Consider the following 26654-nt stretch of genomic DNA (forward strand, 5'->3'; position numbering starts at 1 on the left):
CAATTGGATGATTTGAGAGGTGGGCCTTGTGTGGTGGTCATGACAACAAGTTTTGGTAAACAATGGAGGAGAAACTTGCCATAGCAGTTGCATGATACCCAGAGCTATAGGGCCTGACGTTAGACAGCAGGTTGTCAAACTGCCCCCTAGTCATCATAAAATATGCCTGGAAATGGCCAACATCAAGGAGAAGCTCCTGGACCAACTGGTGGTACTCCTCATGATCCAGGGTCTCATGTACCCACACAGATCTCCATCTCCCTGTGCCCAACAAACTATTTGCTGACAGCCTCTCACCCTCAACCAGAGCTAGAGCAAGAACGCCTCTGCCTGTCCTCGCGTTTTGCAACCTGCAAAACTCTTTCTGTGTGATCAGAGCCTTATTCAGGTTTTAGGATCAGTCTTTAGACATGTATAAAACGTATCCAGAATATGTGTTTTAATTGGGGTTTTCCGGTCAGCTCTGTGTGTCATATGTTGTACACAAACCGACCGGTCCACAGTTTGCAAGGCTGAGATAGAGATGCATGCCCGAAAATGAAAAGCCCACACTTAACGGTCAGAATGAAAAAGGCGTCTATGTTTAAACATTATGAAAGACTTGCATATCAGCAGGTGTTTGGAATTGGCAAATATCGCAGTGCCAACTTTTTAAGATGGTGGTTAAAGCAATAAAACAGGCTGTACATGTTGAACAAGTTCACCACAGTTGGGGAAAACTGAAAACAATTGTGTTTGATGTAAGAAACAAAATGGCACAAATGGCCCCAACCGTACCACTTTTCCATATTTTGGCATATTACAAAGGCAAGGCGCATTAATCGCAATATGCATTGGCTGCATGTAAAAGGAAATATTGGTGAAATAATAATTTTCATTAGCCATACAAACAGCTTAGTACGAATATTATCTTTTTTTTTGGATCTTTTCTTTGTGCATGTAAACGTAGTTAATGACTCAGCGGTTGCTGAATAACAAGATCAAAAAATAATGTCAAGAAGGTGCTGAGGTTAGCAAGCTATCCTAGCTTGTGATGGGTCCTCCTCAAGTGGCAACCTCTGGGGCTGAAAAATGAAGCCAACACAGAAGTGCCAAAAGCTGCAGTTCTTTGAACTACCACTAGAGGCTGGCTCCAAGACCGATTCAATCCCCATAGTCCTCCATGCCAAAATGCCCAACTTTACAGCAGGAATAAAACATGTTTATAGCCTGGTCCTTGTTTGAATTTTATGCATAATTATGGGTGGGACTCTTTGCGTGATGGGCTGTCTGCAAATTGTGTCCTTGGCTTTTCAGTCAGATTCACCCAAAAAAAACAAAAACAAGATGGTGATGACAAAATTGCTGAACTCAAGGCTTCAACACAGGAGTCCTCAAACAAATGGGTGATGTCACAGTGGCTCCATCCATTATTTTTACAGTCTGTGGTCCTCCCTAAATGTTTAATATTGAAAAGCTACATATGGCTTAAATTGCTGATTGGTTAATAATGCTATGTGGACTCCAAATGCACTATGGAATTTGACAGCTCATCTCCGAACAACAAACACAGAGGCTTGAAGCTTAGATGCTGTTTCCACAAATATGTCCAAAAAACAGTTTTATTCCCTTTTGAAAAACTGAAAACTTTGCACGGTGACTGCCTTCATAGTTTATATTCACTTCCACAAAACATTTCCTTGTGTTGTCCAACTTAATATACTGTACACATAAAGTAGCCAACCACCAGAAAATCATTTTATTGTTGAAGTGTCCTTTAGGGTCTGTATTGCACATTAACCTGAGTGAACCTCTAAATAATTATGTTTTAGAGTACATAAGCCACAGTAAGAGAAAGGACACCAAGTGTGAATAAAATGGTTGTTACTCTCAATCTTGAGGGGACTCATCCAGCCAAGTGTATCTGATCCAGAAGTGCTCAGTGACAGAGTTCTCCACAGTGATGGCATTAGCCCCGGGTGCTCAGCTAAATCCAAATAACGCTGACTCTCGACAATACATTGTAAAGAAAATTGTCACTTTGATACAAGTGTGGCATTTTAAAAAGATGTTGCTGCTTGGTGCTTTGTCTAGAGGGGTACCGTGTTTTCAATGAGAGAAGAAAGACTGGCAGAGGAAGACAAAGGGGAAGCATGAGAGAAAATGAACTACAGTACGGTCCTATATCTAGCTTTTGATTAGCCTCAGTTTCCCTAATTGGGAGTGTGCCCATTAATGAGGCCGAGACAGACACATATCCAATGAGTCTTACCTGGCGTATTCACAGGAGACAGGAGAGAGTACCCTTTCTCTTCTCTTCCTGTCCACAGATAAAATGGATAAAACAGATATAACAGGTGCACTTAGATGGATGCCTCATTACAGGAACCATCCTCTCACTCTCATCTGAGTTTCAGGATGGTAATACTCCACAGCGGTATTAATCTAGCTAGCAGGCTAATGATTAAGACTATCCTTTGAGTTCGCCTGGTAGGATCAGAGATAAAGCGTACCTGCTCTCTACGTTGGTGTTGAGATCAAGGATTAGGAGCACTGATTTATAGATTTACATTCCAAGTTGAGATGAGAATTTGAAGAAGCTAAAGGAAGTGTTGCTTCTAAGCTTAATGTTATTACACCAGCAGCAGCCTCAGCGAACAGCCCAGGCCCATAGTGAGCATAATTAAAACACTATTTAAACATAAACACAACTCCAAATGAATGTATCTGCTGGATGTGTTAAGAAGCAACCATTTTCCAACACGTTAGCCACATTAACTTTATAATACTGTTATATTTCCCCTGAAACAATATGCAATTCCCATTCTATTCGGAAACATACGGTCCGCATCCTTTTTATTTTAAAACATTAACTGCATTGATGAATGAATGAATTTGAAAGCACCTTACAGTCTCCTGTGTGTATAAGAGTAACATGAGGCTCCGCCACAGATGCTGTGGTGTTATTTACATTACGCCAGTAGAGGAGCTGCGAGCAGCCTCTCTCTCCGTTAGCGCCGGTGAAAGCCAAGACACTGGGCAGGCCAGGCACGGGGTTTTTAAGGTAAAACAGACTGAGCAGAGAGTTATTCTCTTTACCACAGAGGTGTTTTAATTTGGTTAATGCTGCAGCGTGTGTTGCTCAGCTGGTTAACATGCTGATCGCTGCTCCTCTTGTTAACATAAGTCCCTGGGTGATGGCGTAAGCAAGTGTCCACAATATACTCCATGGTCGCCTCGCAAATGTAATTATTTAGACACTAAATTAAAACAAGCTTGCAACAGCTGTCTTTTGTGAAGACGCATCGTACAAGTTTAGCTCGTTCGCTGTAGACTGTCTGAGTGCTCCTGACTTCACAATTAAGTTCCGCCTCTTTTGTTCAGTCAGCATCATGTTATGAACAAACATTTACATAATCGATTATTGACATTTGTGAATCGATGCCGAATTTTCCACATCCGCATCGCGATACATCTAAAAATCATCCTCATTGACCTTCCTGTAATATAGTGAACAAGCCATGTTAGCATTGGTGAAATTTCTCAGTCATCCAGGTCATGGTAATGGTAAATGGTAAAAGTGCTATATTGTAGACAACTGGACTTGCTTGCTTTTCTGGAGGATGCATCTTGGATGAGAGGTGAAACGTCTTCAAGAAAAATCAAGCGAGTCCAGTTGCCTACGATATAGCACTTAAAAAGGCCAAGTTAGTGCTCCATGCTAATGCATGCTAACTATGCTAACAATGGATCGGAAATATTCACCAACATTTTTTGCCGTCACTAGATATCAAACAAAAGCCAGAGACTGTATTGTATTAAGTCTCTCTGAGCTGTAAATTCACAACTTGTAAGCAGAAGGCAGAAGATAACGTTATCTCGGAGCCTGACTGGGCAAAGCCTTGCTTCCTCCGAGCAACTGCCTCTGTCTTACTCAGACTCACCCAGGGTCTGGGTCCACATCTGTCTGTACTGGAGAGCAGTGTAATGCCGGAATTCCACTGGATGCGTGCCCGTTGCGGAATGGCAGCGCTGGTTATCCGTTGCGTGCTCCGCCGTCCGTCAACACCCACCGGCTGCATTTGCTGTGCGGAGTCGTGCAGCTCCGCCGAAAGACATCTCGGTGCACCTCCATGATTAATATCTCCTCGTCCATGGTGTCAACGGGGTGAAATGACGTCTGAAAACCTCTGACCTGTTGACTTCAGGCCTGCTTCTGCCCATCATGTAGTTTTCAAGGTGTAGTGCAGGGAAATATGATCCGCCATGAACACTGTGTATTTTATTTTGAAAATTAACCGGATGTTTTATTTTGTTTCTGTGCACGACTTCCTGCCCCACACAATCTGCTCTGTGCTGAATTGCTGCATTGTGCTCCAGAGTCCGGCAAAAATAGAAGTCCTGCGTATCTGTTGCGGAGGGCTCCGGACCGCCACAGCTGTGCCGGAGCCGGTACGCAGTACAGCCGCAGCCAGTGGAAGCACACACATTGACTAGAATTGAAACATATCAGCTCCGCAGCCGTTCCGGGGGGGAAGACACAACCAATACGCATCTGGTGGAATTTGGGGGTAAGGAGGGCAGCATTCACTCTGCAGCTACATGTGGGGACCAAATTGTAGCTGCTAGCACCATTAGCTGCTAGCCACCAGGCTCAGCCACCTCCATGTTGAGAACCATGTGCAAAGAATCCCGGCTCAGTCTTTAAACCATACATATGCTCTTAATGTCGTATAATGCTACTTTAGAGCTAGTTTTGCTCCTCCTAAGTGGTCAAATTAAACTAATTAATATTGATTTTAAACCATGGGGGACATATTATCTAAGATATATATATTTTAACCTTTTTGACAATACATATGTACGATACTTGACATCTATACATTTTCTATGGAATCCCTTGCAGTTAGCTGAAACTGTAACAAAAAAAATCTTCAACACTGAAACAACTGCAAACAATCTTGGTAAAACTTAAGATGGCCACCTCTTTTGTTTTACATACCTTCACCTCCTACCCGCGGGTGGACAGACGTCATTCATCTAGATGACCAGCAATAAAGATGGAGAAGTGTTCAGATAATCATGAGCAGCCTCCTGGAGTGCACTACACATCAGAGGCAGGAGTAACAGATTGTGTGTGGGGGCACGGGTGAGAGCGGCCGCTCTTCAGGAGTGCCAACGACAGTACAAGCTTGGTCATAAGCTGAGGCTGGGGTTAAAATACACACTCCCCCTTATTTATGATCTGCGGGAGAACAGGAGATTTTTTGCAGATGAGGTCAATCACTGTGACATGCTTCTGCAGTACATTCAGGAAAAATATACGATCCCGACGCGCCTCACCATCCAGGTGTGTCAATCAGAAAGACACTGATTTAAGTGAGATGTCGCCTCATCTGCTTGGTATTCATGCACTCCCTCCTTCAGACAGTATGTTATCCAATTGCTAAACATCACTCAAAGGTGAAAGCCACCAGCATACGCTACACCTTACTTTGGATGTCTACATGATCGCTAGCAAGGAATACATTCCAGCTCGCATTACTTACTTTGACTGATTTCTGTGCACCGTATAAATATACTAGCATTTTCAGTCTGCACTGACTGTTGGACCACAGTCTCTTTAAGCTGTGACTGCTGCATAGCTCTCCCTTTGCTCCTCCCGGCTAAAGACAGCAATCTGTAATCTTTTGTTCAATCACCTGGGAGAGATTGGGGAGAGGAAAAAAGGGCAACAAAAAACAAAAACATAAACAAAATGAGAATCCATGAGCCTGGTGTGTGGGAGTGCCTGTGTGTGTGTGTGTGTGTGTGTGTGTGTGTGTGTGTGTGTGTGTGAGGGTGTGAGGGTGTGCAGAGGTAGAAGGAGCTGATGAGCACTATAGTGTGCTGAGAATAGCCCTCAGAGGAACACTGCAAAGCCCGACAGGGTTTATATTACCCCCCTCTAAAAACTGACCTGCCTGAGTATTAAACACCATTATTATTTCAAACAATTCACCCAGCGGTGGCAGCCTATCTCCATGTGTCTACCTTCATCATTTTTTCCCTCGTCCTCTGTTTTTTATTCATTCAATTCCACAAAGTACAGTTAGTTCCTGTTAAGCCTCTCGGACACAGCAGGAGCTCATCATGGCAATGGGACGATGCACATGAGCATTATTGTGATGCATTGTTTTGTAAGGTGGCTGTTTTTTAAATCTGTCTGTTGTTTCTGCTTCTGAGCCAACATCTGTGAAAAAACAAAAAAGCAAACAGATTATGTTAATTGAAATTCAGCAAGAAAGCACCCAGTGGTGCGTACTAACATGTACTCTTACGGAGTACAGCATGTGCCTCAGCAGTCAACGCTCAACCCGCAAAAATATACAGACGGCAAATAGAGTCCAGAGCAGGTATTCAAGGTCTTCACTGAGATGCTAAGCATTATGACTGTACTTAAGAAGAATCATAGGCCTAAATGGGAGGTTTATACTATAACCATAGTGCAATGAGGTTGTATGCTAACTCTCAACAGATTTGTATGTTGCCTTCATGTAGTTATGTGCCCTATCATCAACAAGACATCTGCTGTCAGAGAGTCAGCAGCATTTGCAGTAATCAGCGTGCTTCCTTTTCCACCTCTCTCTGGGCAACCTTGATAAGGAGAAGGAAAAATGTGGTGTCATATTTATTCATGACCAGCTTTTCAATTCCACATTCTTCGGTCCTCCACTGAGGCTCTGCATGTACAGCCCACTCTACAGCCACCCTAAAAGACAGATTAATATTGAATGGCTTTTTTTGTTATTCTTTAAAAAAAAAAAAAAAATACAATCATTATCGTTATTATTTTTGCTTTGGTCCGTAGGAGAGCACACTAATGAAATAACCTGCCTTTTTTTCATCTGTGTAATAAAGTAGATGAGGATCCCCTCTGTGGATAGGCAATCATTTTGTCATCATAGCTGGAGAGGATGGAGGGAGAAGAGAGTGATGGGAAATTGAAAAATGCACAAAACTGGAGAGAATATTAACAGAAACTAGAGGGATGGAGTAAAAAAGATGACTGGGAATTATAAATAAAGCGAATGATAGAAGAGGGCAAATGAGGATAGATAGAAGAAGAGCAGCCAAAAACTGGATAATAAATGCATTAAGTTTCTGTCAATTTAATCTTGGCAAATAGTTTGTTCTCACATGAGGGTTGCCAGGTGATGGCCACCACTGTTTCCTCTAGGATTTTTCCCAGCAGTGGTGCTGAAGTACATGAGTTTTATTTTGCGCCACAGTTGTAGATGTCAAATTATATATAAGAAATTGCTTCCCGTATCTATATACTGTCGCAGGTGCTTGTAGGAGCCGATATACATTGACATCTAGTGTTTCAAACAATATTTTGACTCTAAAGCCCCTTTCCTACAAGACCAAAAAATCCCTACTAACATCTGGCTGTTGTATATAATGGTAATGCTACAGAAAATACGACAGAAATACAACACCAGGGTGGACATGCTAACTTTAGCACGGGTATAATGTAATGGGGGAACACCATTAAATACTGTCTGTTTCTGTCCAAGCAGTGATTTAATATTGTTCCAAATTTAGTCAGTACTGAGTCTGAAAGATAAGTAAGAGATGTAACCTAGAAGTTGATTTCTACTGTTTGCTAACCTGTTTTCCGGACTGCCGGTGATGTTGAACATGACACACCAGAATAAACGAAAAACAAAAACTGAAAGACATACTTGTCTGCTGCAGAGCTGTGTACACAGCTTTGGTCTACTGGAAATGGGAAAGGAGGCTGTCGTGGGTTTTTTCGTGTTTAAAAAAAACCCACAGACGTGGGTTCATTTTGGTGGTAAATTGTATAATATTGCTCGCAAAAACAACTGATGGCCGTTAACAAGTAGTATAAAGTTGTATCCAAATATTTTAAGAGATTTCTGAGTAATGACATTAGGGTATTCGGTCCAATTCAGCCCTCTAAGTGGACTCAGAGAGGTGACTCAGCATTTTTTGCGCATATGTGAACAAGACCCGTCTGAAGCAAACCGAACGTGGTCTGAGTTCCGCTTGCAAGGACACAGGACGAGGAGTAGTTTGGTTCATGGCAGATACAGCACGTCTCCAGATGTGCAGTGTAGAATACATCAAACAGCAACAGTATACAGCACAGAAACAGAAGCACTTAGGTTTTCCTCCAATTTTAAGTTCATCTGAAATCGAGGGGCTTCATAACCGCACTGCAGCGCCACGTCAAAGTAAATTAAAATAAACTATGTCTATATATTATATGTTTAGGCTATAGTGTGAACAGAAAGAGGACTGAGACCCAATCAGAGCTGAAGTTGACCAGAAAGAGAACTGAGTCCACTTTCAACACAAACACTCATAGAAAATGTAAACGTACACCTTATGTCATCCTTGACCTTTCCTCCTCATCGATGATTGTCATAATTGAAATATTACACTACTAAAACTGTCCCAGTCCTAGCTGAGAGTGGAGGATATGAGAATGTCTACATTGATGTGTAACAGTTTTGGGTTCCATTGTATTTACTGAATCTGCCTGTCGAATAATGATGGCTACCCAACCAGTTTTTAGTGACATGAAATTCTTATTCTTATTAACAGTGTATATTAAAAAATCTGATCTACCTTCCAAGCAGGTGTTAAGATATCATATCTAACCTTGCTGGAAGATACTGTAGCTCGTGCCTTCAGGGGAGAGCACATCAGAAATTAACATGTTAGAAGAGTGACAAACGGTTTATCAGCTGTTTTCGACTGCCATCACATTCACAGACGCTCACTAATGGTCCACGACTGGTGTGTCAGGCCCTTCTTTGGTGCAAAGAAACAACTTTCCTCATGATAAATTCGGGCAAACGCATTTCCTTATATAGAGAAAGGGTGTCATGGCAGTATGCTGCGCACCTGTCCGTTCAGAATGATTCTGATTCACCAACATGCGCACAGTGGGAGGAACAAAATCAGCCAGTGTGCACGTGTCATGCATCCAACGGTAATTTTGCGTGCACAGTTATTTTATGCGCAGAGTATTAATCTATGCACGTACTAGAAAATGAGGCCAATTGAAACATGCTTTTAAAAAACACTTTTCACCTGATAGGTCGTCAATAATCATAATGACCCTACCATGAGGCGCTTTTTATATAGCAGTGGTGCTAAATAAACATAGGGAAACACAGCAGCACTACTGTGCAATTTGATGGGTTAATATTCATTAAGCAATATGTAATTCCTCTGCTTTTCTTATTTTAAAGTGAAATGCTTGGAGACCCGAAGGAAATGTCAGAGGCAAAATCCCACCATATTGTATTCTATTATCCAAATGTCAATCATTCTTTTCTATTTAGCAGTGAACTGTGTGGTTACATAAGCACAAAATGACACTTAAACCAAGATTAGGCCACTAACAGACAGAGATACACCGTGTGTTTATTTCCACCCACTGCACTACAGAAATTCCAGCCAATCTGCCATGTGAAATGCTCACTTAATGATTGGTCCTTCGTTGGTTACTTACTTACATTCCAGTTTGGTCTATTTATTACATCCTGGACATTTGCAAAGAGGTTGGAGTGTGTGTAAGAGGGGGCTTGAATAATGTAATACAAAACTGCTGTGCTGCGTTGCCTGCTAAAGCACTGCACTCAGAATGATTAGTACAACACACTGAAACACAACTACTTATTTCCCCGTGTGATTATACAGGGTAAACAACTTAATCTGCATCCGTAGTACAAATTTGTTTATATAAGGAACAAACTGCGAATAATTTATGATAATATCAAGCAAGGTGTTGTGTCGAAAAAAGCGCGGATAATCAGCCTAAAAGTAAAATAACTTAACTGCCTATGTGAGTGAGTGTGTGCATGTCCATGTGTCTCTTCCATATTGTGAAGCTCTCTGCAGCATTGTTTCTACCGCTTGGTTAGTCAGACATAACCGCCTCTCCCTCACCTGAACACTCGCTAATCCACACACACACACGCACACAACACAACACACAGTTTGTTTACTTGTCCCTAGTCCAAACTAGTCAGTGGCTGATGAAGCAGACACAAGCTTACAGTGATAGAAGCCTGTCTGCCGCAGTCGTTCACCAAAATAATTTTGGACCTGGACAGTGTTCATGTGACAATATCCAGCCGCCTGCTTTTGTCTCATATTGACTCATATTCTCTCCTGTCTCTGTTTCTCTGCCTGTTTGTGATTCCAGGCAATCAGATTTTTTCACACCGACATGGCAGCAGATAAATGTGACAGCATATTTCACTCCTTCTCTGTTTGATAAACACCCATCTCTTTGTTTCTAAGTGTTGTGATTGTTTCTTTAAACTTGCCTCTGTTCCTGAAAAGGCTGAGGAGCAGGAGGGAGAGGGGTAGTTCGGGGTATTTGTGACAGTCAATAATGCACATGCAGTGCCTCCTCTGACCACTTACTGTCTCTATTTCCCCCTGCGTCTCAACAATAAAGCTTGTGGCACAAACTCTCATTTACCTTAAAGCCAGATAAACACATTTCATTCATGTTTATGTGCAGCACTCGCAGTGTGCCTAGAATGTATTTAAAAAATGAGATTATTTTTATTTGTGGTTTCTTGACAACAGAGGAAATGTAATTCTGCTGTAGCAGTAGTACCGTGGGTGCCGCAAAGTGTGAGTTATCATCATAACAAAGAACATTGTTTGTTCTTGTTGACATGCAGTTCTCAAAGGGAGCAGCGAATGGTAAGCTCCATGGTGAGTCTAAGTGTTTCAGTTGGCTCCTTTAAGTCATTAGCAGAGATCAGACTTGAGCAGGAGAACACTGTTAATGAGGATTAAGATAAGAGAGCAAATTTGACATTGAAAGAAATAAAAGGGAGCAAAGGCAATCAAGAAGACAAAGGCTTTTTCTGAGGCATCTCACTCTCCTTTGGAGGAATTGCCGAGTGACTTTATTGGTCCTTTAAACCTCTTCCTCTTTTCTGGAGTTTAAATTGAACGTGCAGCCTTTCCTGGGCCACAGTTTAATTTCCTGTAACGTAATAAACAGCCAATTTATTACAGCCGGCAGAGCAGCGCTTCCTCGGAGAGAGCTCCTCGCTGAATGCTGCCGCAGTCTCTTGCTTTCTGCTCATTTCCCAACAGCCGGTGGAAGACTGCTATCATCACTATACACCGAGGATTCTTTTAATACATGTTTATTTAGCTGCCAACTGTATTAATCAAATAGAAATGAGTAACAACACACTTTAGCTTTGCATTGGTACCACGTAATACTGCTCTGGTATGGTGAGAGAATGGAACAGGCGGTGTGTTTTCTCAACAAAATGCAAAAAAAAAGGAGCAGTTTTTCAACTCTTGTCTTTCAGTCAAGGCGATCACTTTCAGCAGGACACTGAGGTTATATTAAGAGCTTCACAGTGTGCCTTAGGCAAGGTCTTTAAATGGCCAGGGCATGAATGCATACAACACATCAGTCAATAAAGTACATGTATACTGTATCTTAAAAGCAGCTATTTTTTTAAAACTTTACTGCCATTCACTCTTGCACTACCTGTACTACAACCCTGTACAATACATATCAATCTGACCTGTATACAGATAGTTCGGTGTTCAGATTTTGCCTGTATACATGTAGTCAGGGATGTCCCAGTCCAGTCTCAAAAGTATCAGGGCTTATAGAGGCATTTTTTTTAAGATTGGAGTCCGATCTGATCCTTTGTTTTATGTCATCTGTGACACAGGTTTTTTACTTGTGAACCATTCATGCACAGCAACATAAGAGCGCAGCCCTGTCAACTCTCCAACTCTCTGTCATTCCCCCACTCCACTGACGTATAAGAGCAGGGGCTGCCCTACCCACCGCAAAACACTTCACGCCATAAACCACAGCAAAAGACAGTATGAGGCTGTTTATTCATGTTTTATACCAAAGTTACAAGCCAACCCAGTCTCATTCTGAAGTCACTGAAATACGGGACTTGATCAGTGACTTCCGGCGTCACACATTGATGAAAAAAGGCGTCCTTTAACGTTGGCATCATACGTGTCCGGCTGGTGGCAGCATGGGAAAACGACGAGGGACAAGAACAAAAGTTAAGGCAGCGAAAGTTCCAGTACAGCAGGCAGGAATGGTAGTGGATGGGTCCAACAAACACCCGGGGTAGCGGTGTTCACGTCCTGTAAGATTGTAAAACCAAACCCTGTTCTTTTTTCCTAAACCTAACCATGTGCTTTTGTTGCCTAAACCAACCACATGTGTTTTTGTTGAAGGCAAATACTTCAATATCTGTTGCTGTACCGATGTAGTGCCTTTATTTTGAAGGAGACTGCATGTAACCGGTGAATTCACTGTGAAAAATGAAATGTATTTTGAAAGAAGACAATGCATACTAACAGCGTCCCAGAACCTCAACAACAAAGGCACCCAGGGTACCTTTCACATCGTATTTGGACGTGGAAGGTCCATGACCAAACGTCAATATGTGACGATGTCGGAGTGAGAATGTGTTGTATACGCACTGACCTTGTTTCTGCCCAGTGTTAGAGTCTCTGCGTTTTGTCCTCATCTATGGTGCATGGTGTTCGCCACCCTGCTCGGGGACGAGACACAGTAGCAGAAAGATGACAACAACCACACTCACAATGCTGCTGCAAGTGCAGAATAAGTCAGGCAAGCAATTAGAACTGATTTATAAATGTAACCTACGCAAAAGATGTACAGACAACAACAACAAATTCTCAACAGAGTACAGTTTATTCAGGTAAAACAGAATACTCTCTAAAGGGATAGAGAGAGTCCATCAAGACAGCAGCAAGGCCAAAAAAATTGAAGAGAGGGTTTGTTATTTTATTCTTTCATTATTTTGTAAAATAAATAGATACAAAAATAAAAAAGAAACATTAAGAAAAAGCTTGGATGTAGAGATTTTCATTCTAAATGCATTGCAGTGCCATTCAGTGTTCAAGCACATGCATTGGATTAATTCTCAGAACTTTAATGTACTTTAAGTGTGTATTGTGAAGCTGTATTACCTAGGAAAATAGAGGTATTGCATCCGGACTCGGTATCAGCAGGTACTCAATATTAAATGACCTGGATATATGTAAGGATCACTCCTACATATAATAGCCACATATTTATCTTATATTTGCAAAGCTTGTTATATTTGTTTTTAGCTGTGTGTCTGTCCTAAAAAGATCCTTGTATGAGTCAGAATCCTCAGCCAGTTAAGTTTATTCTGATTCATCACTCTGTCTCAGAGTTAAAAGTGTATTGTCACATGCCTCTCTACATGTCAGCTGTAACTTCAAGTGATAATAAAAACAGCCCTCTGTGACAGAAAAGGTGGCGTACCTGTGGACAAACTGCAGTGAAGGTGTGGGGCAGAGGCAGCAGGCCTTTACTGTGGAAATTTATGAAAATAGGAGGAGGAGGGATTTGAATAAAGAACTCCAAGGTGACATCAAGCCTGCGCGCCCAGGTGTGAATGCTGTGTGTGATGTTAGATGCGGAGCAAAATCTCAGTTTGAAGTTAGATTGAATCTGTCACTAAAGGCAACACCGAGCGATTATAATTGTATTAAACTAATTTAGCAAATTATACGCTTTCAAGCTTTCATGTAACTGACATCTTACAAGGCATAACTAGGGCAGAAAACTGACAATAAAGAGAGCGTGCAGTGTTTTGCTTGCAAGGGGAATTTTATTATACAAATCTACCTACAAATGACAAATGTTAGAACGTTTATCATCATTAATGCAATAAATGTGTGAATTACACAAATTAAACTAATGTCACTTAATCAAGGCTATATCTAGATTCAGTATATCTATAAAGAGCAGCTTTTAAATGTTTAGATGTTGACTTGTATCGGTCATTGCATGTTTAAGACAACAGGGTCACAGCATATAGTTTGGTTGACATGTTTTGTACCTCCTTAAATATTTGTGAATGCATTTTAAACACATTAGTTACACAAGTCAAATAATTGATTGGATACAGTTTATTCAGACATGGTGGTTACTCAGATGTGTAATTGTAGGCTCTGACAACAATTTCCTTCCTGGGACAAAAACTAATAGAAGTACTATGTAATAGAAACAGACAAAATATAGCCGCCATATGAGTATCATTTACATTTTTGTGTCTCTCGCAGTGTGTCCTGAGGATAGCCTGATGTTTCAAATGTACTGGTCTGGACTGATGTATCGATCAACGATCCAGTGTCATTGATGCAAAGTGAAAACATTGATTCATATTGTTATCTTTAGGATACACTTTTATTTTTAAAGTCTGTATCACCGCCAAACAGCGGCAGCCGGCTTTATGTTTGAACTTGTCTCTTTGCTCCATGGTCGCCCATGTCAAGATGCTATTGTCGGTTGCTCTAGCAGGTTATATGACAGTCTTGCATATGCTTCAAAGAAACCTTTTTGTCATGGATATGTGACAAACAACCTTCTAAGGCAAACTGGCACAAGATAATCATGGAGTGTTTTCCTCTGGAATACCTGACCTGTTTGCTCCATTCTACAAAGGGACGATTCATGGAAATATGGACACCTTACCTCAGTTTCTCAAACATTACTGTGGCTTCAACACGTGCAAGCATTTTGCTGGATTGACTTATAGACACTGCACCTATGGATTGTACTATTGTTTTGAATTTATATCTTAGTGCTTCATCTTCTTTTTTTTCTTCATGGTTGTGCAGACCAGTGTTGTGCTGAGCTGTTTGATGTTGTTTATAGAGAGAAGGAAAGTCAATAAATATATCTGACAAAAAACGAAACAAAAAAAAACAGCGGCAGGCAGATGGCAGTTTCTTCTGTAACCAATTGTGTTAAATGAGCATATAATATTTTCTCATATCAATTGCAGGCATGAGTTGCATTAAATTGGAATAGTATTGTGGCAGACTTTTTAATATCAGCAAATATTGCATAGTTGTCCATAGAATCAATATAATATTGTATTGTGATGAAATTGCAGATTTACACCCCTACTGGTAGTTTGCCATACTTTTCACTAAGGATTTTAGTGCTCCCCAGAGAAGGATTCTCATTGATTTTAGTGACCCATTGACCTTTCAGCACAATAGTCAGGTAAAACTTTTCCCTTAAGTATCACTTTGGTCCATAGGTACAGATTTCTAACATCTGGTTTTCAGTGAACCTTTGATGTGGATTTCTGTGGTTTCCACAGGATTGATTTTGATGGTTAAGTTGACTACCTGACCTTTTCTCTACCTACCATTCACTACCATTTGTATAGACCCTTTTACTGTTAGTAAACAGTGTGATGTTTTTTGGTGGGCGGGGTGTAGCTTGAGGCAAAACAGTTTCTACAGACATTAGCTAGCGCTAGTTAGCAAGTTCTGTTGGCTTGTTTTAGACAGTGGAGGAAGATGATGAGAGTGGTGCGTTCAGAAGTACTCATTTCAAGGTCGGGAGCACACTCTGGCACAAACCAGACCTTTTGTAAATTCGGTGCGCTGTCGGAATGTACTGTTTGGTTATCCAGAGCACCGCACTCTCGAAGTGGCAGAGCGCTCTCTAGGCACTCTGTCTGGAGAGATGGAGCAGCAGAGCGCTGAGCAGAGTGAATGTGTGATTAACTAAACAGTTCATTAATTTACCTAGAAATAGAACGCTCCATTTCTTCAACAATTCTCTTATTTTAGTGTACAGCATCAGACTAAATTTATGAACGCACCATGTCAGGTCACTCACTCTCCAGGACCATGAGTGTTACTTGAATCAGTAAACACTGACCAACAGCACCAGACTGGCCGACCCGTATGCTCTCACTCAGTGGATGGATGATTTGACAGGATAGCTGAAGGTGGCATGGCTGGCTTTGTGGTTGGTGATTACTATGTCAATCTTACAAAGGAGGACGACGCTTGAATGGTTTCCTCTGATTTGTTTTGTTATCAAAGATAATGTTAGCTAATGCACTAAAAAGATATGGAGCATCACAGAGAAATCCAATATTCCTCTTAACGTCTCCCCAATTTCTGATTATGTGGACATGATCATCCCTACAACAGTAAATACTTTGTCCCTAAGCTGATATGGAGTGTGCGCTGCCATGCAAGCATTTTTTATGATCTCCTCCATCCAGTCCTTTCGTCTTATCGCATTTAACCATGGTTGTCTTTGTTTTCGTTGACGGGCAGTCGTGGCTGGTATGCTATAAGATTTAAGTTTTCAGCCATGACTCCTTCTACTCTGGCTCCCAGTAACACAACAAGACCACATTTCAAGACTGTGGTGGCGAGTTGTGTTTTGCCTCCGGCTAATAAAATGATGTCATTGTGATGTCAGCCGTAAAAGGGTCTATAAGAGTGCTTAACTGGTGAGAAGTATTACAGTCAGTAAGCAGGAAAGGAATGATAGCCAAGGAAGAGAAATGTCACCCACAGCATTAGGCAGATTTCTTGAAAATGTAATCAGTTACTCATTACGTTACTCATATTAAACAATGAGTCACAAGCAATAGTAATGAGTTATATTACTCTTTACCTTGCCTACAGCCTGGCTCTGTCAACACTGCTTATAACAATCCAAAGCCTCCACCACCTGCTGCACGTCACATAATCAGTATTTGACCAATAAAATGAGAAATTACGGTATCAGGGGAATTGCTGATGATAACATAACGATAAAATGATACCAGCTTTAGCTTTTAGACAGAACGGAATCATACACCGGGATGAGTCATGGCCAACTTTCAACTCTGTCCAGTCTCATATCTGGGTAAAAACCAAAGGCCAAGACCGAGTACTCTAAGAGCATGATATTTATGTTGTAGTAAACATACAAACAGGAAGTCATTCTGATTTGCATTGTGTTGTTTTGTTTGTGTCCTGTCAGCTGTCGTGCCATGTCCTCGTTGTGACCTTTTAAACCTTTGTCAGTGCAGCTGTATTTGGCTTGTTGTGATTAGACGTAGGCCGCTGTCGCAGTTGTGTTCTTATCAGCCAAGAGTGGTTTGATGCAGATGAATAAACCTATTATGTAGCCAAGGTTTTTAAGTAAGCCTATTAAAAAAAAGTTTTTTATTTTTATTTTTTTTGTTGCATTACATTGTGTTACTCAGCTGCCATCAAGGCCTAAAAGTTTGTAAGTTTCATACAGCTGAAAGCAGATTGGAAAGGGAAATACAAAATATCTTTTTATTGTACTTTTTTCATCAGTCTTTACATCAACTTTTGAGTCTTATATTGTTTTCTGAAGTGATCCATTTGTTTCACATCAGGGACAGTTACATGAACAGGATTCGAATACCTCAGTGTTTGCAATCTTTGTGATAATGTGTTGGTAACGTAGACTTCGGGTATCATAGTCGCAGCTTGGTATTGTGTGTAAATGCCAGTATTGGCAGACAAAACTTTTTTATTTTTAATGACTTTTCTTTTCATCAAGGTTATGAGTGTTCGTCTTTATAAGCTTAATAAAAGCCATTGGCCTCCAGCCTGTCATTGAGTTTATTCATTTTTGTGTCGGCTTTCAAATGATTGTCCTCAGTAAGTTAATATTCAGTTGTTTAACGGTGGTCCCTTTACAGTCATGCGGTCCCATCTGTCATTTAGGTAAACAGGGATCTCTCAGTAAATATTTCTCACTGATAATGTGTTTCATGATCTAATGAGGGGGTTGGATTTGAGTGGGAAAAAGGGGCCAAGTAAAACTAAAAAGAAAAGTTTCTGCTGATGGTGGCAGAAGACTACAGGCCACGTTCATGACTTTTAAAAAGAACCTGTTTTACTCATTTTACGGTTCATACTTGTATTTTGAGTTTTTACCAGAACTTTAATGTTCGGAAAACACAGTATTTTTCTTTAACCGTCTCCTTGTCTAAATGTGTTCACTTGCTGTATGAAATCAGAAATTTAGCGTCTGTCTCTTTAAGCCCAAAAAAACCCAGTGCACACTTTCTACCGTGAGAAATCATGAGTAAAAGCATCTAAACACAACCTGACATTTTCCAGCATGAATATGATCTGAAATCAGGAAGAAATTAACGTCATCAGCAACCAAGATGACAGGTTTGTCTGATGTTAGCATGTAGCTACATGTAGCAGTGAACTTGCAGCCCGGGAATATTTGTAACAGAATATGGTGGCACTTTCTACTGTGAAAAATCACCAATAAAAAGCATCTAAACACAACCTGACACATTCCAGCGGGAATATGATCTGAGGAAATGAATATCAAAAGCAGCCAAGATAATGTGTTTGCCTGATGTTAGCATGTAGCTACTTTCAGCTGGGGGATGAATATAATGGAGTATAGTGGCATTTTTTGCATTGAAAAATCACCAATAAAAGCTTCTAAACACAATGTGACATGTTCCAGCAGGAATATAATCAGAAATCAAGGAGAAATCAAGAACTTCGGTATCAAGATTACATGTTTCCCTGACGTTAGCATGTAGCTACATGTAGCAGTGGCAGGGAATATCTGTAACAGAATATGGTGGCACTTTCTACTGTCAAAATCACAAATATAAGCTTCTAAACCGAAATCTTCCCAACTGGACACGGTCTAGCGGGAATCTGATCCAAAACTGGGGAGAAATTAACAAGATCTGCAACCAACGCCACATGTTTCCCTGATGTTAGCATGTAGCTAATTGTAGAGGCAGTTTTGGTTATGGAAATAGTTGCAGTAGTGTGCCTGGAGCACATGTCCATATAAAGAAATTGATCATGAGCTGACATCAGCTTGTCTCAGAGTATTTAGAACATCTGCATCCTGAACAAAAAGGGTTAACCGTTCGGGAGCACGAATGTGGTTAGCAGATTTAATGACATGATGCCTGTGATATCATGAAGTGTGCTATAAAAAAGGGCTGACCATAAATACCCAAGCTAAATTTTATGGTAATGTGGCCAGTGGTTGTTGAGATATTTTGTGAACCACAAATGGATGGGGCAGCCACCTAACGAGCTGACAACCACTTTCACAGGCCCTACCGCTAATGGGCCCAAAAGCAACCTCCAGAATTATGAGAGTCAAAGTCAACAACCCTGTTTTGCAATGTTACATCAGAATGATGATATCAAGCTTGAAGCTCAATATTAATGAGCGCATGTGTATTATGTGCATTCAGCAAGTTACAGCAGAGCTGCTTGTTAACATCCTAGTTCATAAGGTCTCCAGTTTCTGTGAATTCCCTGCACAGTAAATGTATATTTTCCAACCACTTCTTTCTCAGACTAACATTTTTATACACTTTCCCAGCCAAGCTAATAAGTAAACATGCTCTGCTGCATAATTTATTTTTGTGAGTCGTTGATGATTACTTAAGTAGGCTTGACCAGTCCTTGTTTGTGATAAAGGGCTGTATAAATAAACATGACTTTTGAAGGGCTCAAATTAGTGTTCAGTTTGTCAGAGCTATCACACCTTTGTCTCACCCCCAAAGTAATTAACAGTGAGTGGTAGACAATATTGTCTTATCACTGTTATTCTCTAACACCTTTCCATGACACACATAGCACACCTTTAAAGCATTTTTTATCTGTAGCACAGGTTCATAAAATCACCATATTTGTTTATAATGAATACAGAACCTGTTTGTTCAAAACACTAACTAGCTCTAAATGAAAACACATAAAAGAAATTAAGTACCCACACTATATTTTGCAGCTACAGTATCATCTGTGGTTTTATAAATGAGAAAGTAATAAATTGTGTACCTCATTCACTGTTAGTTATCAATGGATTTCTGAGCCTTGTGAAATAGAATTTGCAATTTTCTAAAATGAGTAAATACCATATCGACCTTTTAACTTCTGGCTGTGCCCTGGCTTATGTAGGCGTTCGGTCTGTTTTTTAAAGACACATAGGAGTAATAAAGCTGAGTATATTGAATTGACCCATCTCTCATATTAAAAGCACCTCCCTCGCACAGATTTAACCCAAATGGTACCAATGCTTGAGTAATACTAAGACTTAATCCAGCAGGATAGTGGTGATTTTCAGCTGTCTGTCACGTTTTGTTGCCGTGTGATTCATGGAGGAGGGCTGCCTTGACTTTTGTTAAAGTTCACACCTTCCCTTCTATCCTGTCTTTATGTCTGTCTGCAACATCGAAGTGACATATGTTTCTCCCCTCTACAGAACTGATTAAAGATTAATTGTGATTTAAAGGGTAACTTGTAACCATGTTTTTATGTCTAAGGGACTAATGGAGACAGCAGTTTTTTAATGGCCCAGTACTGAGCGAGAGTGCTGCAGCTGGCAGTGGTGAAACTGGCGATAATGCAACCACTTAGGGCAATTGTGCACCGTCAGGTTACGTCACTAAAAAGATTGTTATTGCAAGTGTTTGACAACATTATGGAAAGGAACCAGAAACAGCCCCAAAATCAGTATCACCACACCCACCAGACTCTATTTAATTTAACAGTGACATAAGCGTATATAGCAGCAGCATATTTTCACATCTGGGTGAATTAAGGTGACTTTTATTTTGTTTCTGTCAACTTTAAATGAAGTGTGTTTTACATTTATTGAGCATAGTGTTAGTTCAGGCAGGACATCATGTCAAGCTCAGCTCATGTCAAAGCTACATCAGCTGATCTTAGACAGCCCAGTCAACTGATGGAGCAGCTGATTGATGAAGGGAGTCAGCTGATAGATCACGTGATTCCTTTCTCTGCAACCAATTGGCGAATCTCATTCAGGACTCCCTATTTAAACTGCTCTGGCCTACCGTTGCTGCTTCGCCTGCCTCCACCCCAGCTCCTACTTTTCATCCTGTGTCTGACTTATCAGTGTCATTTCTGTTAGTCATTGATGCTGCTCTGTTCTGTTCCTGGGGGGGCTTTGCTGCTGCTCTCCCTGCTGTAGGCTTTACTTGTAGGTGCATGGAAGGGCAGGGAGGTTTGCTCTCTTTGCCTTAGGCTTTCCTCGTTTGCACGTGGAAGGGCAGAGAGGTGTGTTCTCTCCATCGTGTGGAAGAGACTTTTTGTGTAGGCCCAATGAAAGGCAGAGAGGCCCCAGAACAGAGCCATACCATCAAATGTAATACTGCAAATGGAAATAAAGTTTTCTTTGACTTAAGTGTTCCTGACTGAAATAGAATTACCGTTCATTCAAATACAGTCCGGTGTGTTTGGTGATCTCAGGGCTCTTTCTGGCTAAACAAAAAGGATCTTACCCTTTAACAAAAAGGTCTGTAGGGTCCTTTAAGTACGACATTTAAAATAACAATCTGAGCCTGTCAGAGGTAAAAACAAGCACTTTTAGTGGATCTAAATTGATAGTGCATAATTGCCCATTAATGTTACATTGCAGCCTGTTTTGCTGCCAGTGGTTGCAGAGCTCTCGCTCAATACTAGACCAATTTAAAAAAAATTGTCGTCTCAATTAGGCACTTAAAAGCAAAAACATAGGAAAAATGTCCCATGAAATGAAAAATAGTGAAGGTACCCTTTAAGTGTCCTGAACTAGATCATGAATTTACAGAAATTTCAGCAGATGTCTAATGAACTTGAAGAATGAGGTACAAAATTACAAAATGGGAACATCCAGAGAGGTGAAAGATTAAATATGAAGTGAAAGTTGTGAAACTCTTGTGCAGTGTTAAAAGTAAAAAGTTCAAATGTGAATAATAGAACAGGGGAATACAAAAGAAAAGGGTGCATTACCAATCTCTATGTGAAAAGAGCTGCCACAGGAGCAGCAGAGTTGGAGCAGCTCCCAGCCGATGGAAGATGAATATTTAATGATCCCAACCAAGATGCAGTAATTACAAGGGGAACGGACTGTCATGCTGGAGCACTTTGTGCTGAACACCCCGGCATCTGCCGATTAGTGCTCTTTATGGTCCCTGTGCCTCAGGTGTGAGCTGTATTTGGTTTAGGTCAAAGGGAGGAGAGGTGACAGGAAGCGGCACAGACACTACAGCCTGTTGTGCTCCTCAGCTGCGGATGTGTCAGAAACGAAGCATCTCGTTTTTGCTGTCGGTGTCTGCTGAAACCTGAAACTACGAGACGGAGAGATCTGATAAGACAGGAGAGCGGAGTGAAAGGAGGAGATAGCTTACAGTTTAACAGCAAATGGACTCGCAACATGGGTGCCAAGATATAATTTCGCCAGCGTACTCTCGCTATCTTCAGGCCATGTGGTCATCACAGGTTTTATGTGAATTTGTTCTTGACATCAGGGTCAGGGCACAGGTAGCACGTAGAAATTCTGCTCTGGTATGGAAACGTTTAAAGCACATTACAAAGCTAACAGGCTTCAAAGACATATTCCTGACATCAAAGCACCCTCCCCCCCCTCCCCCCACCTGTCTCCCACACCCACCCCCTCCCATCTCTTTTTCTGTGTCTCTTGAATCAAGATCAGGATAGCATTATAAGTATGGCATAGTAAACATAGTGTTTTCTGACAAAACACTCAGTGTATCCATTAAGGCAGTTAAGTCAGTTTTATTTATATAGGGCAAAATCACAAATCAAAAATTTGCCTTATGACACTGTCACACCTTAGGTCCTTGAAAAGAAATAAAGGAAACCACAGAAAGAGCAACAGAGGAGTTGTCCCTCTCCAAGGACACACAGACATGCAATACATGTGTGTACAGAATAGACTAACAAATAAGATTACAGTCTATGAAGAATATGGATCCGGGGGGACATTGAGCAACTTCCAGATTGAGGAAAAGGACAAGATAAACAAGGACAAGATGCACACAAGGGAGAGATGGAGACAGACAAGAGGAGAGTGTCCTGGATGACGAAAATCCAAATCCAAAACATCTGGAATGAGGCAGTGACAGTTGGGGGAGAGATGTCCCAGGACAGCCAATGATCCAGCACAGAGAGGCCCGAGTGAAAAGAGAGGACAGGGAGAAAATTGGGAGAGAAAAGAAATAGAGTGTTAGAGAGATGCAGTGGTTTATAGAAACTCACAGTAATCTCATCAGCAGGGCAAACATGAACTAGTACCACATACGTTAGAGTTACATTCCCAAAAAAGGTTCAGTCTCCTCAGATGTAACTAGACTTTGAAAACCAATCTCCCCAGTCGTCTGGAAGTGGTTTGGTTTCGCAGCGTCCGACCTCGAGCAAACCACAGTCTGCTGTAAAGTTTGTTTAAATTCTGTGGCAGCTGAAAGCAGCAGCGCGACTAATTTATTCCAGCGTCTCAGACAGAGGCGTGCAGCCAAGTGGGAGAGAAGCGTGTGGCACCATGAGCTTCACAAGACGGCGGCAGCCCTCAAACACCTACTGAAAAGCACGTTACATTAGCGGATAGTGTTTTAAATGAGATGAAGGGGCGAGACATTACAGATGTGGTTGTGTTTCATATACTTAAAGATGTGGTGCCCCTACATACAGTTGAAAAGCCTGGGTTCATCTGCATGTTAAAAAGACACCAGATACAAGTTACCAAGCTGGATTTCACAGGGCATACCTCACGCCACAAGCAGTAGAAAGGCTTGTAAAAAAAAGTCTCATGTATGGTTTTGTTATTCAGCATGCAAATAAAATGTTGACATTTGTTTATAAAAGTGTTTTTTTTCTCAGGGGTACAATACATTTTTCATTTCATCGTATTAATCCCATTAGAGATTTGTTTGTTTGCTTCTGTTAACCATTGTTATTGTTAAAGTGAAGACAAAACTTATTGCAGTAATTCCTTTGTCTTTTGTATTTTTTGTAGATAAGAACTGAAGAGAAAATTATTATGATCTCAAAGTAAATTTTCAACAAAAGGGGGTTGTTAGAAAAACAGCATCAACTCTCAGCAGACAGCTGCGCCTCAGTGTCCACTCTGCACTTCTTATTGGTGAGGAGCCACTAATCCACACACAGCTGATGGAAGAGGTTCATACATGGTAGACATTTTGCAAGACCCGTTTCCGCTGTGAAAAGTTGTGGATGGTACCAATGGAACCGTTCTGTACCGTTCCCATTTTTGGTCCCCCCTCTGTTGGGGTACCTAGCACACAGATCTGGTACTAAAAGGTGGAGCTGTGAACACTGCAGTCTGTTGATTGGTCAATAGAGGACGGTCACTCTGCTCAGGGCTGAGTTGTGGCTGGTTTTGAAGCTCATGTAACCACTGTTCATACTGTGGAGTTTTATTAGTAGACTGTAACTATAAAATGAAAGGATGTTTTGCTGCCTCTTGCAAAAAATAATTTAATTCAATGGGCCGACTGCCGGCAACTTTTAAGGTGGAACATTAACTTGTAATGTCACTCAATGCATGAGCTGACAATGTGAATCCATCAGCATGCCTTAAATTTTATGGTAACAACTTTGACCATCACTTTAGTTTTTAAATGACATACACTTTTAGTAATGAGTGGATCTTCAGCCGTTAATATATATTAATTTTGACCGGGTTATGTGAACTTCATATATTCTAATCCTCACTCAGAGGGGGAAAAAAGCATTGCGGAGTGTTGTTCCTGTGGGCATTACAGTGTTGCTAAAGCTAGTGGTGTGTGCCTGGACCCAGACAGGCAGCAGACAGGTCAAAGAATTTGTGACACTTACTTGACATAATATGATCCAAATCAATTATATAGCGTTTTCCATCTGCTCTGTATCAGCTGAGAAGCTTTTATTCCTGTCATGGAATTTGCATACACTGTGCACATAAATATTAATGTCTTTCTTACCACTTTAAGTCGGCCTTTTTTCTTTTCTCATGGTCTCAAACTTAATAGAAAAAAGGTACTTGAGGCACCCTTAACTGCCTCACCGGGGCTTTAGTCTTGTATGCGTTGGTGAAGACCCAGAGAGGTCAAAACCTGTCAGTGTTTTTAACCAAAATTGCCTGATTAAATAAAGGCTTTTAATATACTATTTCTCCTTGATCCTCTTCAGAGCGCCTGAAGAACTTTTCTGTAGATGTTTTTTTCATCATCAAGAGCACCTTAAGGTCCCCTGTATCTCACTGCATGTGAAACTAATTGAGGACTTGGGTTTTGTATTTCTCTGAAATGGGATTTTTTTCCCCTTAATCTTCAAAATGAAATGAAATCAGGCACACACTGCATGTGTGTTATCCTCTTCCTAGGTGATGTAAATTTGATTCCCGTCCTGTGTGACAAAGAAAATATTTAAAGGTCAACCAACTAAAGGTGTTCAGAACATGTACAAAGAAATCTTTAACATCTGAACTTACTGTACGAATTCACCATTTTCACTGACCCAATTAGTAGCTTTGAGCAGTGGAGATTCCCTCACTGGTGACAGAGTGCTGTTGTCAGCTCAGCCTTGATACACTATACGTTACTTCTGTGTTAAAAGCCTATTAAAGGACTGTGAAAGGCACAGAAACAATCATAATCTGATAACTGTTGTAAATAATAGGCTGCTGAGCTATTAACCCTATGCTCAGAGCTTGTATATAGGGCTGAAAGATTAATTGCTCTCAGACCGACATTGTTATGTAAAGAATGACATGTTCCAATCGCAAAAGCTGCAATTAAACAAAACAAAACAAAAAAAAAGGTCACAAACACCTGGCCCCATGGACTTAAAGTGATGAATAAGGCGACTGTTCTTGTAATTTGCCGCCATCTTGACTGTTAGGCAGACAGAAGTGATAATTTTGTTCTGTCCAACACACAGCATCATATTGTACCACACCTCCAGCATTTCAGAGGAGGAATGTTTTGCCTGTCTGAGTTTGTATACCTGCAGATTTTGTTGATTTGGTCATTTTTCATTGGTATACGTGCTTCTGCCATATTTTAGTTTGTATGTGTTTGGTGTTTTTTAATTGTGTTTATTGTTAGTGCTGTAGCCTACAGACAGAGTTTATTCAAATTCCAATCATGAATGCATGGATCAAAGATTTGTGGCTGTGTATTATTTATTAAATATACATTCATCCTCATAGTTATATAGTATTAATGTTTCATATAGAGTATCTGCTCTGTGCAACAGCTTCTTTGATGCTTCTGAAATGCGCTGTGCCGCATCTGCTACAATTATAAGACTTATCTATAGTGACCGTGATCAGCCAGGGCAGCAGCTTGGCTGTGTGGCAGAGATCTGCCCTCTACAGAGTACACTTTTCAAGTGTTTAATATGCTTGTCTGGTGTGACGTTAAATGAAACCTGTACTTTTTCTTTAGTTTACTTTAGAAGTTGTCTGTCAATTTTTTCAAAGTCCACCTTCAGCAGAACAAACTGTTTTTGTTTTGGTCAGAGGATAGAGCAATCTACTTTTCTAAAGAGAACAAAACATTTAACCTTTAGAGACCTTACGTGGCTCAAGCAGATGGTAGAAGTATAAGGCTTTTCAGAGTGTACATGAAATGCTTGCAGGGTATAAGGCCATTCTTTGTTGCAGCTTTAGACATCAGTTAAGAAGAAAACCTTGAGAAGACACTTATTGATAAATGCTATTTTACTCTGTATTTATGAGGGCCGTGACATATGAGCGTGGGTTGGATTCATTGGCTATGGAAATATTTTGCACATTTAACTCCAGGGTGCAATACATTTCATGATGCAAATCACAGTTTGATACTCATTTGCCTTTTTTTTTTTTTTTTTACATTTATCTATTTTTACATGCCCATAGTTCTCGTCCTTCTGGAGAGGACACCAGGAGGGAGAGCTGGGGGAGAGCAGACTGCAGTAAGAGAGAGTATAATGTCAGATCACAGTTCAGGGAAAACTAC

Source organism: Epinephelus moara, chromosome 16 (genome assembly GCF_006386435.1).
Source record: "Epinephelus moara isolate mb chromosome 16, YSFRI_EMoa_1.0, whole genome shotgun sequence".
NCBI lineage: Eukaryota > Metazoa > Chordata > Actinopteri > Perciformes > Serranidae > Epinephelus > Epinephelus moara.